We start from the raw sequence: 12,284 nt of genomic DNA, 5'->3' as shown, positions 1-12,284 counted from the left end.
GACCTTCATTGTTGCCAAAAATGGATTTCTCAAGTGATTGAATATAGAAAACTCTTTGAGCAAAGCTGTACAGCAAAGGCAAATAACGAACAAAAGATTCAAGCTAATATTCCAAGAAACTCGAGCAAATCTGGAGCCAAGACCCCGTCGGAACTTCGAACTCGCAGACTGAAAATGAGTCATTTTTTAAGGGAGGGTTTTAAAGGTTTTGAGCCCGAGTTTCATGGCTGCTCGAGCATGATGAATGATGGAGTGTTTGGTTGTTTCTGTGAAGGCTGCTGGTCGACGACTGTGGAGCTGGAGTGGCGGACTGTTGGCGACTGGTTGACGAGTGACGACGTTGGGTCTGTTTGGACATCGATGGAGAATGCTGGAGCTTGCGACTGGCGGACTGGCTGGAGCTCGCGACTGGAGGGTCGTTGGGCTGTAGGTTGTCGATGGGTTGATGGAGTCGACGGTGGTCGTTAGTTCGAAGAAGAAGAAGGAGGGCAGCCATGGATGTCGATGGAGAAGGCTGGAGCTCGCGACTGGCGGACTGGCTGGAGCTCGCAACTGGAGGGTCGTTGGGCTGTAGGTTGTCGACGGGTTGATGGAGTCGACGGTGGTTGTTGGTTCGAAGAAGAAGAAGAAGGGCAGCCATGGATGTCGAGGGAGAAGAAGGAGTTGTTTGGAGAAGATGAAGAGGAGAGGGGGCGGGTGGTTTAGGGTTTGTTGTTAGGGGTTGGAAATGAGAAATGCAAAATGGAAGAAGGAGGGGTGGTCGTTTGGGCTGTGGGGCAGACCGGGTCGGGGATGGGGTATGGGTTGGGTATCTGGGCTGTCTTGGACGGGTTTCAATTTCAAAGGGAAGAAAATTGTTTGGGATGATGGACTTTGAATTGATTTGGCCCAAATATGACTTAACACTCTTTTATTTTGCTTTTCTTTTTCTGAAACTAATAAAACTATAAATTCCAAAAATCCTAAATTAACTTATAGGACTAGGTTAATTTATAAAAGTACCAATTAACTTTTAATAACAATTAACACACACAATTAAATAAAATCACACAATTGAACAATAAAAATGACAAAGCTACCAAAATTCATATTTTTGTGATTTTCATTCTTTAAAATAGGACATGGTCTAATTAATTCAAAAATACATAATTAAATCCTAAATATGCATGCAACATGTATTTTGGTATTTTTTAATTAATTAAAACAGGATAAACATTCACAGACAAAAATAATTATCCATAATATCACGCAATGTTCTCAAAATTGTACCCAAAGGCAATTTGTTTTATTTTTCGATTTCTTTGGGAGTAGTTTTCGTGAAGCAAAAATCACGTGGTCACACTATCGAATTGATAAATGAATTTCTAAAAATATTAAACTTTATTTTATAAAATTTTTAAAAGAGAATTGGTTTTTCTTTAGATAATTGTTCCCTGTTGACTTCTTGATTGACTGTCTGTGCGTTTAATTTCAGAACAGGCCGAACGCCTCGGTAGATTAAATAGATGCATCTATGGTTCGCGCCATTCGACCCTCTGGCAGTGCACATTTTAAATATTATTGGATAGGGCCGTACGCCCTCGGCATGATATGCGCATGCTTGTATTGCTTGCTTGAGAATGTTAAATGTTGATAATTGCCCCTTCCTGGCCAAAGATAAATTGATAAAGATAATGAAAAGTAAACCTTTGAAAATCCTTTATTATTTGAGAAGTTGTTTACCTACTTTCCGGCTTTATGATTTAAATTTTGTTTTATGACATCCATGAATTCCTCATATTTTTTCTATATTATCATGGGGCCATTAGTAAGTGTCGAAGTTGACCTCTCGTCTCTACTTCTTCGAGATTAGATGGGATACTCATTGGGTACACGTTGTTTTTGTACTCATACTACACTTGCTGTGCATTTTTGTTGCATAGGTTCAAGTGTGGCTAGTGGCTTAGTGGCATAGCGGCATGGTTGATACAGAGACTTAGGTGAGCTACATTTATCGAGACGACCCGCAGCCAGCAGAGTCCCCTTCATAGTATTTTACTGTGTTTTTCATTTCTGTCCACTTGTATTCCGGATAATTACTATATTTTATTTCATTCTCTAGTAAATGCTCATGCACTTGTGACACCGGGTTCTGGGATGATTATGGGGTATCTTGTATTAACTTATTAACATTCATATTTGATTTGAAACGATTATATTTTACTAGTAAAATTGAAGGAAAAATCATAGTTTTCAAAATTATTTAAACGAGAATTTAATTAAGTATTTTGGTTGGCTTGCCTGACAGCGATGTCCAGCTCCATCACGACCTTTAGTGGAATTTGGGTCGTGACAGCATGGTATCAAAGCACTAGGTTCCCTTAGGTCTCACGAGTTATGAGCAAGTCTAGTAGAGTCTCGCGGATCGGTATGGAGACATCTGTACTTATCTTCGGGAGGCTACAGGGCTGTTAGGAGACTTCCCTTCTTTATTTCCTCATCGTGTGATTCGATTCCTTTGAGGCTTATGCCTTTATTTCCTTCATATTCAATCTTATACGACGTGGAGCTCTTATTATAAATCAGGAATCGAGAAATTTTAAAGGTACTACAGAGGTAGTGCGGGATACTTCTCCCTACGTAGTTGATTTGACTATTGTCGTCGCCTTGCTGAAGGATATTCTGTCGTTTCAGCTCAGTAGCTGTACTTCTGAGAGCTCTGAGGCTAGGCACAAGTTGCCATGATGCTTATGAATGGTTGTCGCGCGGTATTGATGTGATGGTAGGATGCTTGCCTACGTGTTGGGCCAATGAATGACTTGAATGGAGGTTTACTCAGTGCATGATTTAGAGGTTCGGTATTTTATTCTCGGTAGGGGAAAGGCAATCGGGCTAAGAATGTTCATATTTGGGACGATGAAGTGGTGAGGCTTGGTATTTGTGAGCGTGGTGGAATTCTCATCTATGACGAGATGTCATTGTCCTTGTTGAATGTACTAAGTTCACCAGTGTTAAGGCCTTCTACAACTCATCTTTGGGGTAAGATATTGTAAGATAATGTTGGAAAAGCAGCTGTCAGAGATTGCAGGGTGCGGTGGTTTAGGATAGAATGTGTATTCCTAATACTGACGGCTCGATAAAGATGATCTTCGAAAAGGTTTAGAAGTTAGAAGCGGTCTATTGGTTCAAGTGCTACCGAAATAGATTTTTTGATCTGAGGCATCATCTGAGAAGCAAAAGATGAGGAAGGGCGTGTGGAAAGCGTCATGCGGTGGTTAAACTTCCAGAAGGCCAGGTGTAAGAAGCGGAGGTCGAGTAGTTTCTTAAAGAAGTGAGTCTACCCAAAGTGGGAGAGTGGTAGAGTAGTATGCGGATGCAGTGGCTGGGTCTACGGACTTAATTTGAAATATCGGCTATTATTCGGCGGGAGATTTGATATGATAAAAAAGAGCTGCTTGATATGAAGAAGGATACAATGTAACTTCGAATTGGAGTATATTGTCGCACATTTAGTTGATGTCCACGAGGAGTGAATGGACTTGTGCAGCTGGTGAATGAGCACGGGCTTAGGTGGGTTATCTCCTGTGGGCAAATCATCGGTCGTGTCGTTGGCGAAGCTTCTGCGAAAAATCCTACCGACTATATGGTGAAGAGGTCGGGCATGTGAATATGGTTTACGATTCAGAGTATTCATAAATGGTTTTACAGAAAGATTTCATGGAACTCGGCGGGTTGGTTGTGCTAGATCATGTCAACAATGAAGAAAGAATCTTGTTGGATTCCAGAGTTGGGTAATAGTGGCTTCAAGCTAAGTGGGAGAGTCCCACTGCCTACAGTTGGATTGCATAGTTGTCTATTTATGAGATTTCGGGTTAATAGCATGTTGATGGGTTACTTAGGCTAAGGAAAAGGAAAAGGAACATAAGAGGTAATTTGAGCAAAGGAATTGTTAAAGGTGTACTATGGTTGGCCTTATTGGCTCATGTTCAGACTTGGGGAAGAAGTCAGGATTTGTGCCTTGTATAGATGCGGGTTTCAAGGTAAGTGATTCTGCCGGGTGCTTCGTCGAGAGGGTATTCATGTGCTAGAAGATTCATGGAGTTAAGTATATTCGGGGCCAAGTCAGAGCGGGTTGGTCTCAACAACGGTCCTAGTGGACTCAAAGGGTAAAGTGTGGTGCCTAATGATTTCGAGCCTATAGGTACGGTTAAGAATCAAGCTTTTTTAGCAGCTTATGAGAAGAGGCCCAGGATGTTCTATGATGTTTTTACTTGCAGTACAGCATTTGGGAGGAAAATGATAAAGGACTTCGGATTCTTAGAGGGATTTTCAGAATGGGCATACTAGTTGAGGATGCGAATGTGCGCACAAGGGAGGTATGAAATAGTTCGTGGGATTTGAGACAACATGGTCTCGTGATTCAGGGTCACTCGGGATGAGTGTAGATGAAGTGTACTATGTGTTGAATAGTGTTATTATTATTTCAAAGGCCATCAAGGGTAAACTAGACGACGATAGATTGGTTAGCCATAGTTGAATTGGCATATTGGTGGTAGTGATAAGTTCCTTCAGCGTGATCAAGTTATGCAAGTGATTTGTGATGGTACGCGTGAGGCTTGTCGGCTGCCGTAATTGATGTTATTCAGAAGTATTCTATTGTTATGGCCTGATATATGTAGGCGGATCCTGAAAGGGCTATGGTGCCTTAGACCACTACTTAGAGATTTGCATATTCTATGGTTATGAGAACTCATCTGCGTGTTGCTATGGTTCTCCTGAAGTGAGTTAAGTAAAAAGTTTTTATATGATGAAGTATTAATCTATTAGTGGTCCAGAAGTTATGATGAAATTCTGGTGCTATCGCATATTGGCGTGTTAGGTGCGGTGAGTGGTATAGAATTTGAAAGTGAGGATCAAGGTTGCGGTTTGGTGTTGACAAGGATGTCGCGAGCTCGGATGAGCAGGAAAGGAGTTTGGAAGTTCAAAGTAAGTTGGTATTGTCTTCAGCGTCACCTGAGATTAGTGCCTTGTACAAGAGGCTTCGTGTATTGATTTGTGGATTCTTGATTTGCTTTATAGCATGGTATGGCCGGTGGTGAGGATGTGCAGACTTGTTATCTGGTGCGGAAGGTCGTGGGAGCGTGTCCCACGGGAAGATTGTATAAGTGTGGTATGTAGTCACTTGATTGATTGAAGAATTAAACCAAATATGAAGATGGTGGTGATATCATTAATTTGAGAATTTATGCCTGGAGGGCACTCAGTTTATTAAGTTGCGGACTATGGAGGACTGCTCCGGTTATGATGGTTGTTTTTGTGTGCTATGGGAAAAAGGGGTTATTATGGACCCGCGAAATATATGGACCTAGTTCGGTACGATCTGAATCAGCTTGAGGTCTATGAATGGATTTAAATATGAATATGGGCTCTATATCAGGCCAGATGTGTTCATTTCAGCATAGCACTCCTTATGAAGGAGTATTCGGATGTTGGATGCTATTTCGTTGTCGACCATTTCATGTAATGCTATATTGTGCCGTGTGGGTTGTGAACAGCTCGATAAATTCCTTATGTGTTGAGGTCCCACGTAGCGATGGTGTTATGTGAGCAGGATGGCTCTTTAGTTTCAGAACATATATCGCACCTTAGTTGTACTTGAGTTTGTTAGCTTATAGTGCTATATGTCTTCCCAGGGATGGTATTATACACTTAGCGTGCTTGTGACCTATATTCGGTATTTTGTTGTAATGAGCAATTTAGCTCGATGTGTATCTCCTTATGCGAATTTTATGAGCAGATCAGGTGGCACGCCGCCACGGGTATGTTATTTGGATCCAGTTGCACGCTGCAATAGTGTGATGTTGAATACAACTTTTTATATCCTATTTTTGAGTGTCTTGTTTCCCATTTTCTGAGGAAAGTTCATATTAGTGCATGAGTTGAGTAGTCCTTTCTATAGTCCGTTTCCCTTTTGTATTACGTTCGAGTTGGTAGCCTATTGGCATCGTGGCATCATCTGGGACTTTTGATCATGTCTGAGGTGGCTTATTGCTTGAGTAGTTCGTACTGGGTGAGACGGGATTATTGGATCTATGATCGGTGCGATCGGATTATATGAAGTATATTAAAGAGCAAAGACCATTATTTGGTTCAGAATGAGGTGATGGTTCTTGTCAGGTGTATAGACCCAATGATTTGTTGATTCCGCAGTTGGTTATGAATTTCTACACGTCTCTTCCTTCATGGAGGTATTGTAAGATTTAGAGCAAGACCTATGTATGTCATGAAGTGCAATGGGAGCAACATAATCGTGGAAATTCCGGCTATTGTTATCAGATGATGTTATTGTGGTCCTGTAAATAAAGCGGTGCAAGGTGTGAATTTAGCAAAGGTATGCAGTCATGTTCTGGTTCATTGTGTGGTGATTGATATAGTGTTCATATGTTGGAAACAGGCCTAGCAGAGAATTCCGGATGTTGGAATTAGGCTCTAAGGCTTATTCGCTTAAGTGAAAGGATATCTTCAGGTTGATCAAGCTAAGGTGCCCAGCTAAGTTGTTGTAGCATGGGTAGGTGCTCGAGGTGTTAAACAATGATTTCAGACATCTCCAGCACAGTTCTCAGCACGTTCGAGGGCGAACGTATGTGTAAGTGGGAGAGAATGTAACGACCCAATCGGTCGTTTTGAGCTCTAGCACATCGTTCAGTAGTTTGAGGCCATGAGCAGTTTCACTTTAGGTATTATGACTTGAGTGCACGGTCGGAATTGAATTCCGGGAAGTTTGGAGTTGATTTGGAAAGAGAATTCTCATTTCGGAAGCTTTAAGTTGAAAGAATTGACTAAGGTTGGAGTTTTGAGTAAACGACCACGAAATCGGGATTCGAAGTTTCCATAAGGTTCGTATGATGATTTCGGACTTGGGCGTATGTCCGGACTGGTTTTTGGAAGACCTGGGGAACATTTCGGCGCCTATTGTGGAAGTTAGCATTTTGAAAGAATCTCACAAGTTTGGGTTGAAGTGCATTTCAGCGTTATCAATATCCGTTTGGGATTCTGAGCATGGGAACAACTCCATATGGTGATTCTGGTATTGTGAGCGCGATCGGAAGTGAATTCGGAGGTCCGTAGGTCATCTTGGAGTCATTTGGCTAAAGATAGAAATTTGAAGGTTTTTGGGAAGTTTGACCGAGAGTTGACTTTTTGATATCGGGGTCGGATTCCGATTCCGGAAGTTGGAGTGGGTCCGTAATGTCAAATATGACTTGTGTGTAAAATTTGAGATCAATCGGACGTGATTGGACGGGTTCGACATCGAATGTTGAAGTTTGAAATTCTAAAGTTCTTCAAGTTTGAAATGGAGTGTGATTCGTAATTTTAGCGTTGCTTGATATGATTTGAGGCCTCGAGCAAGTCCGTAATGTGTTTTGGGATTGATTGGTATGATTGGTTGGGGTCCCGTGGGCCTCAGGTGAATTCCGTATGGTTAACAGATCAATTTTTGGAATTGGAAGAAGAAGAGATCAGCTGCCTTCTGGTGTAACCGCACCTGCGAGGCTTGGGCTGCAGGTCTGGAGCCGCAGAAGCGGCCCTTGGGTCGCAGAAGCAGAAATGGACCGGCCAGTCTGGGACTGTAGATGCAGTTGATTTGTTGCAGATGCGTGACCGCACCTGCGGAAGGAGAAGCACAGATACAGAAGTTGAGGCTAGGAGGAGGACCGTAGAAGTGGATGGTAGCTCGCACCTGCGGAACTGCAGAAGTGGTCAGGTGACCGCAGGTGCGGAATTGCTCGAGGTAGTAAGGTTCTTTAAAATCGGGGGTCTTGGCCATTTTCCTCCATTTTACTTTTGTTTGGTGTTTTTTGGAGAGCTTCAAGAGAGGGATTTCATCATCAAACATGAGGTAAGTTAATTTTACCCTTGTGAGTTAAATACATGGTTTTGTTACGGATTTGAGCATGAAAATTGGTAGAAACTTAGGGTTGAGGGAAAACCTAGAAAATTGATATTCTTCGATTTTGGGTATGAAATTAGGAGAAAATCATATATTTGAGTTCGTGAGTACATGGGTAAATTTTATCTTCGAAAATTTTCGAAATCCGGGCACATGGACTCGAAGGCGTTTTAGTCAACTTTTTGATTGGGGTTAGGAATTGTTATAAATTTGATTATTATGAGTAATTGGACATATATTATTGAATTTTGCATATTTATTGGCTAGTTTTGGAGCGTTATGCACCAATTTAAGTCTTCAGAAGGGTGTGGAATGCCGGTTATGGAACTTCGGAGCGAGGTGAGTCTCCTTTCTAACCTTGTAAGCGGAAATTTTCCCCATAGGTAAATTAATTGGATTTTTGCTCCTATTTGTGGGGAACTACGTACGTGCGAGGTGACGAGAGTCTGTGCGTAACTACTATTATGTTTAAGTCCGGGTAGTCTAGGACCCAAAAACATGCTATACTTGGAATATTTGTAATCTTATTGACAATTGAATTGCTTAAATCCCATCGAATTAGTAAATGAATTTCTAAAAGGATTAAACTTTATTTTATAAAATTTTTAAAAGAGAATTGGTTTTTCTTTGGATAATTGTTCCCTGTTGACTTTTTGATTGACTGTCTGTATGCGTTTAATTTTGGAATGGGCCGAACGCCTCGGTAGATTAAATAGATGCATATATGGTTCGCGCCATTCGACCCTCTGGCAGTGCACAATTTAAATATTGTTGGATTGGGCCGTACGACCTCGGCATGATATGTGCATGCTTGTATTGCTTGCTTGAGAATGTTAAATGTTGATAATTGCCCCTTCCTGGCCAGAGATAAATTGATAAAGATAATGAAAAGTAAACCTTTGGAAATCCTTTATTATTTGAGAAGTTGTTTACATGCTTTCCGACTTTATGAGTTAAATTTTGCTTTATGAAATCCATGAATTCCTCATATTTTTTCTATATTATCATTGGACCATTAGTAAGTGTCGAAGTCGACCTCTTGTCTCTACTTCTTTGAGATTAGACGGGACACTCATTGGGTACATGTTGTTTTCATACTCATACTACACTTGTTGTGCATTTTTGTTGCATAGGTTCAAGTGTGGCTAGTGGCATAGCGGCATAGCGGCATGGTTGATACAGAGACTTAGGTGAGCTGCATTTATCGAGACGACTCGCCGCCAACAGAGTCCCCTTCAGAGTAGTTTACTGTGTTTTTCATTTCTGTCCACTTGTATTCTGGACAGTTACTGTATTTTATTGCATTCTCTAGTAAATGCTCATGCACTTGTGACACCGGGTTCTAGGATGATTATGGGGTATCTTGTATTAACTTCTTAACATTCATATTTGATTTGAAACGATTATCTTTTACTGGTAAAATTGAAGGAAAAATCATAGTTTTCAAAATTATTTAAACGAGAATTTAATTAAGTATTTTGGTTGGCTTGCTTGACAGCGGTGTCCAGCTCCATCACGACCCTTAGTGGAATTTGGTTCGTGACAATGCTATAACTTGATTATTTTCGCATGAGCTTCGTTCCCTTAGCATATTTTGATGTCATGATTATTATTTTGGATAGATTCGACGCGAGTGGAGGGCGATTCGAGGGGCAAAAGCGTCACGGGCTAGAGTTTGGACCGGATTGAGGTGAGTAATGATTGTAAATGTTGTCCTGAGGGTTTGAAACCCTGGATTTGCCCATCGTTGTGCTATATTGAGGTGATGCACACGCTAGATGACGTGCATGGGGTCGTGCACCGTTGGGGATTGTGACTTAGTCCATCCCGAATGGATGTTTTACCACGTATTTGATTGAAAACTATTTGCTATTATCATGTTTTGGGCTAAATGGCATATTTGGGACTTGTGCCAACTATTTGAACCCTTAGGGGATTTTTACTGATATTTCCTCACTATTTTGACTTTATACTTGAACTCAGTCATGCTATATTCTACTATTTTCATAACTCAGCCATGTTTACTCTGCTTTAACACTTAAAATGATCTTTTAGATGATATTTTGGGCTGAGCATCATGTTCTACTATTGCCCGAGTGGCTTGTGAGATTCTGACTGAGTAAGGCCGAGGGCCTATGTTGTGAGAAAACACATGATTATGATTATGAGGCCGAGGGCCTGAGATTTGTATGCCACGAGGTAGCTTGTTGATATGAGGTCGAGAGCCTATATGATTATGCCACGAGATGGCTTGATATTGCGCTTGGGCCGTAAGGGCCCTTCCAGGAGTCTACACACCCCCAGTGAGCACAGATACCCATTGTGATGTGAGATATAGCCCGAGGGGCTGGTATTGTTCCATGTGTTTGGCCGATGGGCTAATTCGCTTGGTATTATTCTCGGGGGGAAGTTCTTTATGTGTTTATCTTTTCTAGTTGCCTGTCATTTACTTGCTTAACTGCTAAAAAGGCATTTCTAAAGAAGTTTAAACTGAACTAAAGTGACTTTACATATTTCCACAGTTTTAATGTTTTTACTGGCTTTTACTATTTCTTTATAGCCTGTTGATGTGCCTTTATATGATTTCCTATTACTCAGTCTGCATTTATTATTATTACTCACTGAGTTGGAGTACTCACTTTACTCCCTACACCCCGTGTGCAGATTCAGGCGCTACAGGTCCTGCTTGCGATGGTTGAGAGCTTCCAGCAGACTTTGGAGATTCACTAGGTAGCTGCTCGGCGTTCGCAGCCTAGTGCTTTTCCCTCTATCTTATTATCCTTGGGAGGCTATAGAACCTTTAAGAAAAGCTTCACATTCTTGAATTCTTATCGTGCATCCTTGATTCAGCTTGAAATGTAACTCTTTGAATTCTTTCCACGCGTTCGCATGTGCGCATGAGCGCTCAGTATCAGATGTGCATCTATGGCTTGTGATTCCCTGATCAAGGGGTGGGATGTGATCTCTATGTGTTGATGTTGGGCCAGTCTGGAGGACTTGAAGCCGAATTTTGCCTACAACTTGAGTATTGAGGCGTTGATTGTGTGACCATGTGCTTGTGGATTTGTATGTTCGATAGTGTCCCTGTTAGTGGGAGTGATGACTGGGTAGCTACGTGATGAGTATGTTATGACTACGAGGTGTATTCATATGATTTGGAAGTGACGAGAATGGTCTGCTGGAGGATAGAAAAACTATTAGGTGCTTGATTTTCATCTTGATTTGAGGTATAGCCTCGAGTTATGGGTGTGTGAAGAATCGTTTCATGTTTTATAGTTGGAGAGTGAAGTAGATTTTGTGTTGTGTAATGAGTTCAGACTCAGGAAGATTAAGTGACTACGTAATGTATATGACGGTGGAAGGATATAAAGAAATGTTAGTTTGAGGTGAAGAAGGTGGGCTATCTCCTGCGGAGTGTTCTGAATGTTGTATGATCCTTATGTGGTTTGTTAGAATGTCTCTTTTACTAGCGAAATGTATGTACTGCAATTTGAGTTTGGGTCACATAACAGAGTGGGCTTGATTGTTGCGAGGGTGAATGCAAGACTTGTAGAAGATTTGAAGTACGAGATGGTCTGTGTTGTACTAGCTTATGAAGGATTTAGTTTAATCTCACCATGGTATTATGGGATTAATAGGGTGTACGCATTATGAGTTATTGTGTGTTTGATCTATGGCTTTGAGCCAAGTGGGGGAGTCTGCTATTGATTAGTTGATGGCACGATTATGTGCTACGTTGGTTCCGGTTTGAGGCGTGCTAATGGGTCAGTTATGGATTGCAGAGGTTGAGACCGAGCATGGCTCGAGTAAAGGAAATTTCAATAAAGGTTATGCTATGATTTATGGGTGTATGAGAGTCACGGAATGACTTGAGTCGTTAGTGGTAAAGGATGCTCGGTGCATGGGGCAGGAAGTTACTTGGTTGCATTAAGGTGAGGCTACATTCTGCGGTGTCGGAGTGCTAATGAGGCACAAGTTGTTCGGTTCATTTGATTAGGCTAATTGCAGTTTGAGTAGAGTGGATGACTCTAGAGAATGGTTCTAATGTGTTCAAGATTTTAGATGTAATAATTGGAGATTTTCAAGTTGTATTTTTTTGGATAGAAACTGAGGTTTGCATTGGAGGGTGTCAAGACTTGTGGCATTTCTATATCAACTATGGGATTCTATTTATCAGAATCAGGAAGGTGAAGGTAACAGATTTAGATTCACAGGAAGTCTCTTCAGAGTAAAGTATTTCGAATGTGGTGCTTTTGGGGACGTTTAAGAGAGTATTCAGCGGCCTATGAGCCTTAGACGGTGTTTTTATGATTGGGTCTCGTATGGTGAGTCTGGGTTGAGGAATTGTGGTGTT

This window comes from Nicotiana tabacum, chromosome 1 (genome assembly GCF_000715075.1).
Source record: "Nicotiana tabacum cultivar K326 chromosome 1, ASM71507v2, whole genome shotgun sequence".
NCBI classification, from domain to species: domain Eukaryota; kingdom Viridiplantae; phylum Streptophyta; class Magnoliopsida; order Solanales; family Solanaceae; genus Nicotiana; species Nicotiana tabacum.
This window is presented reverse-complemented; position numbering follows the sequence as displayed.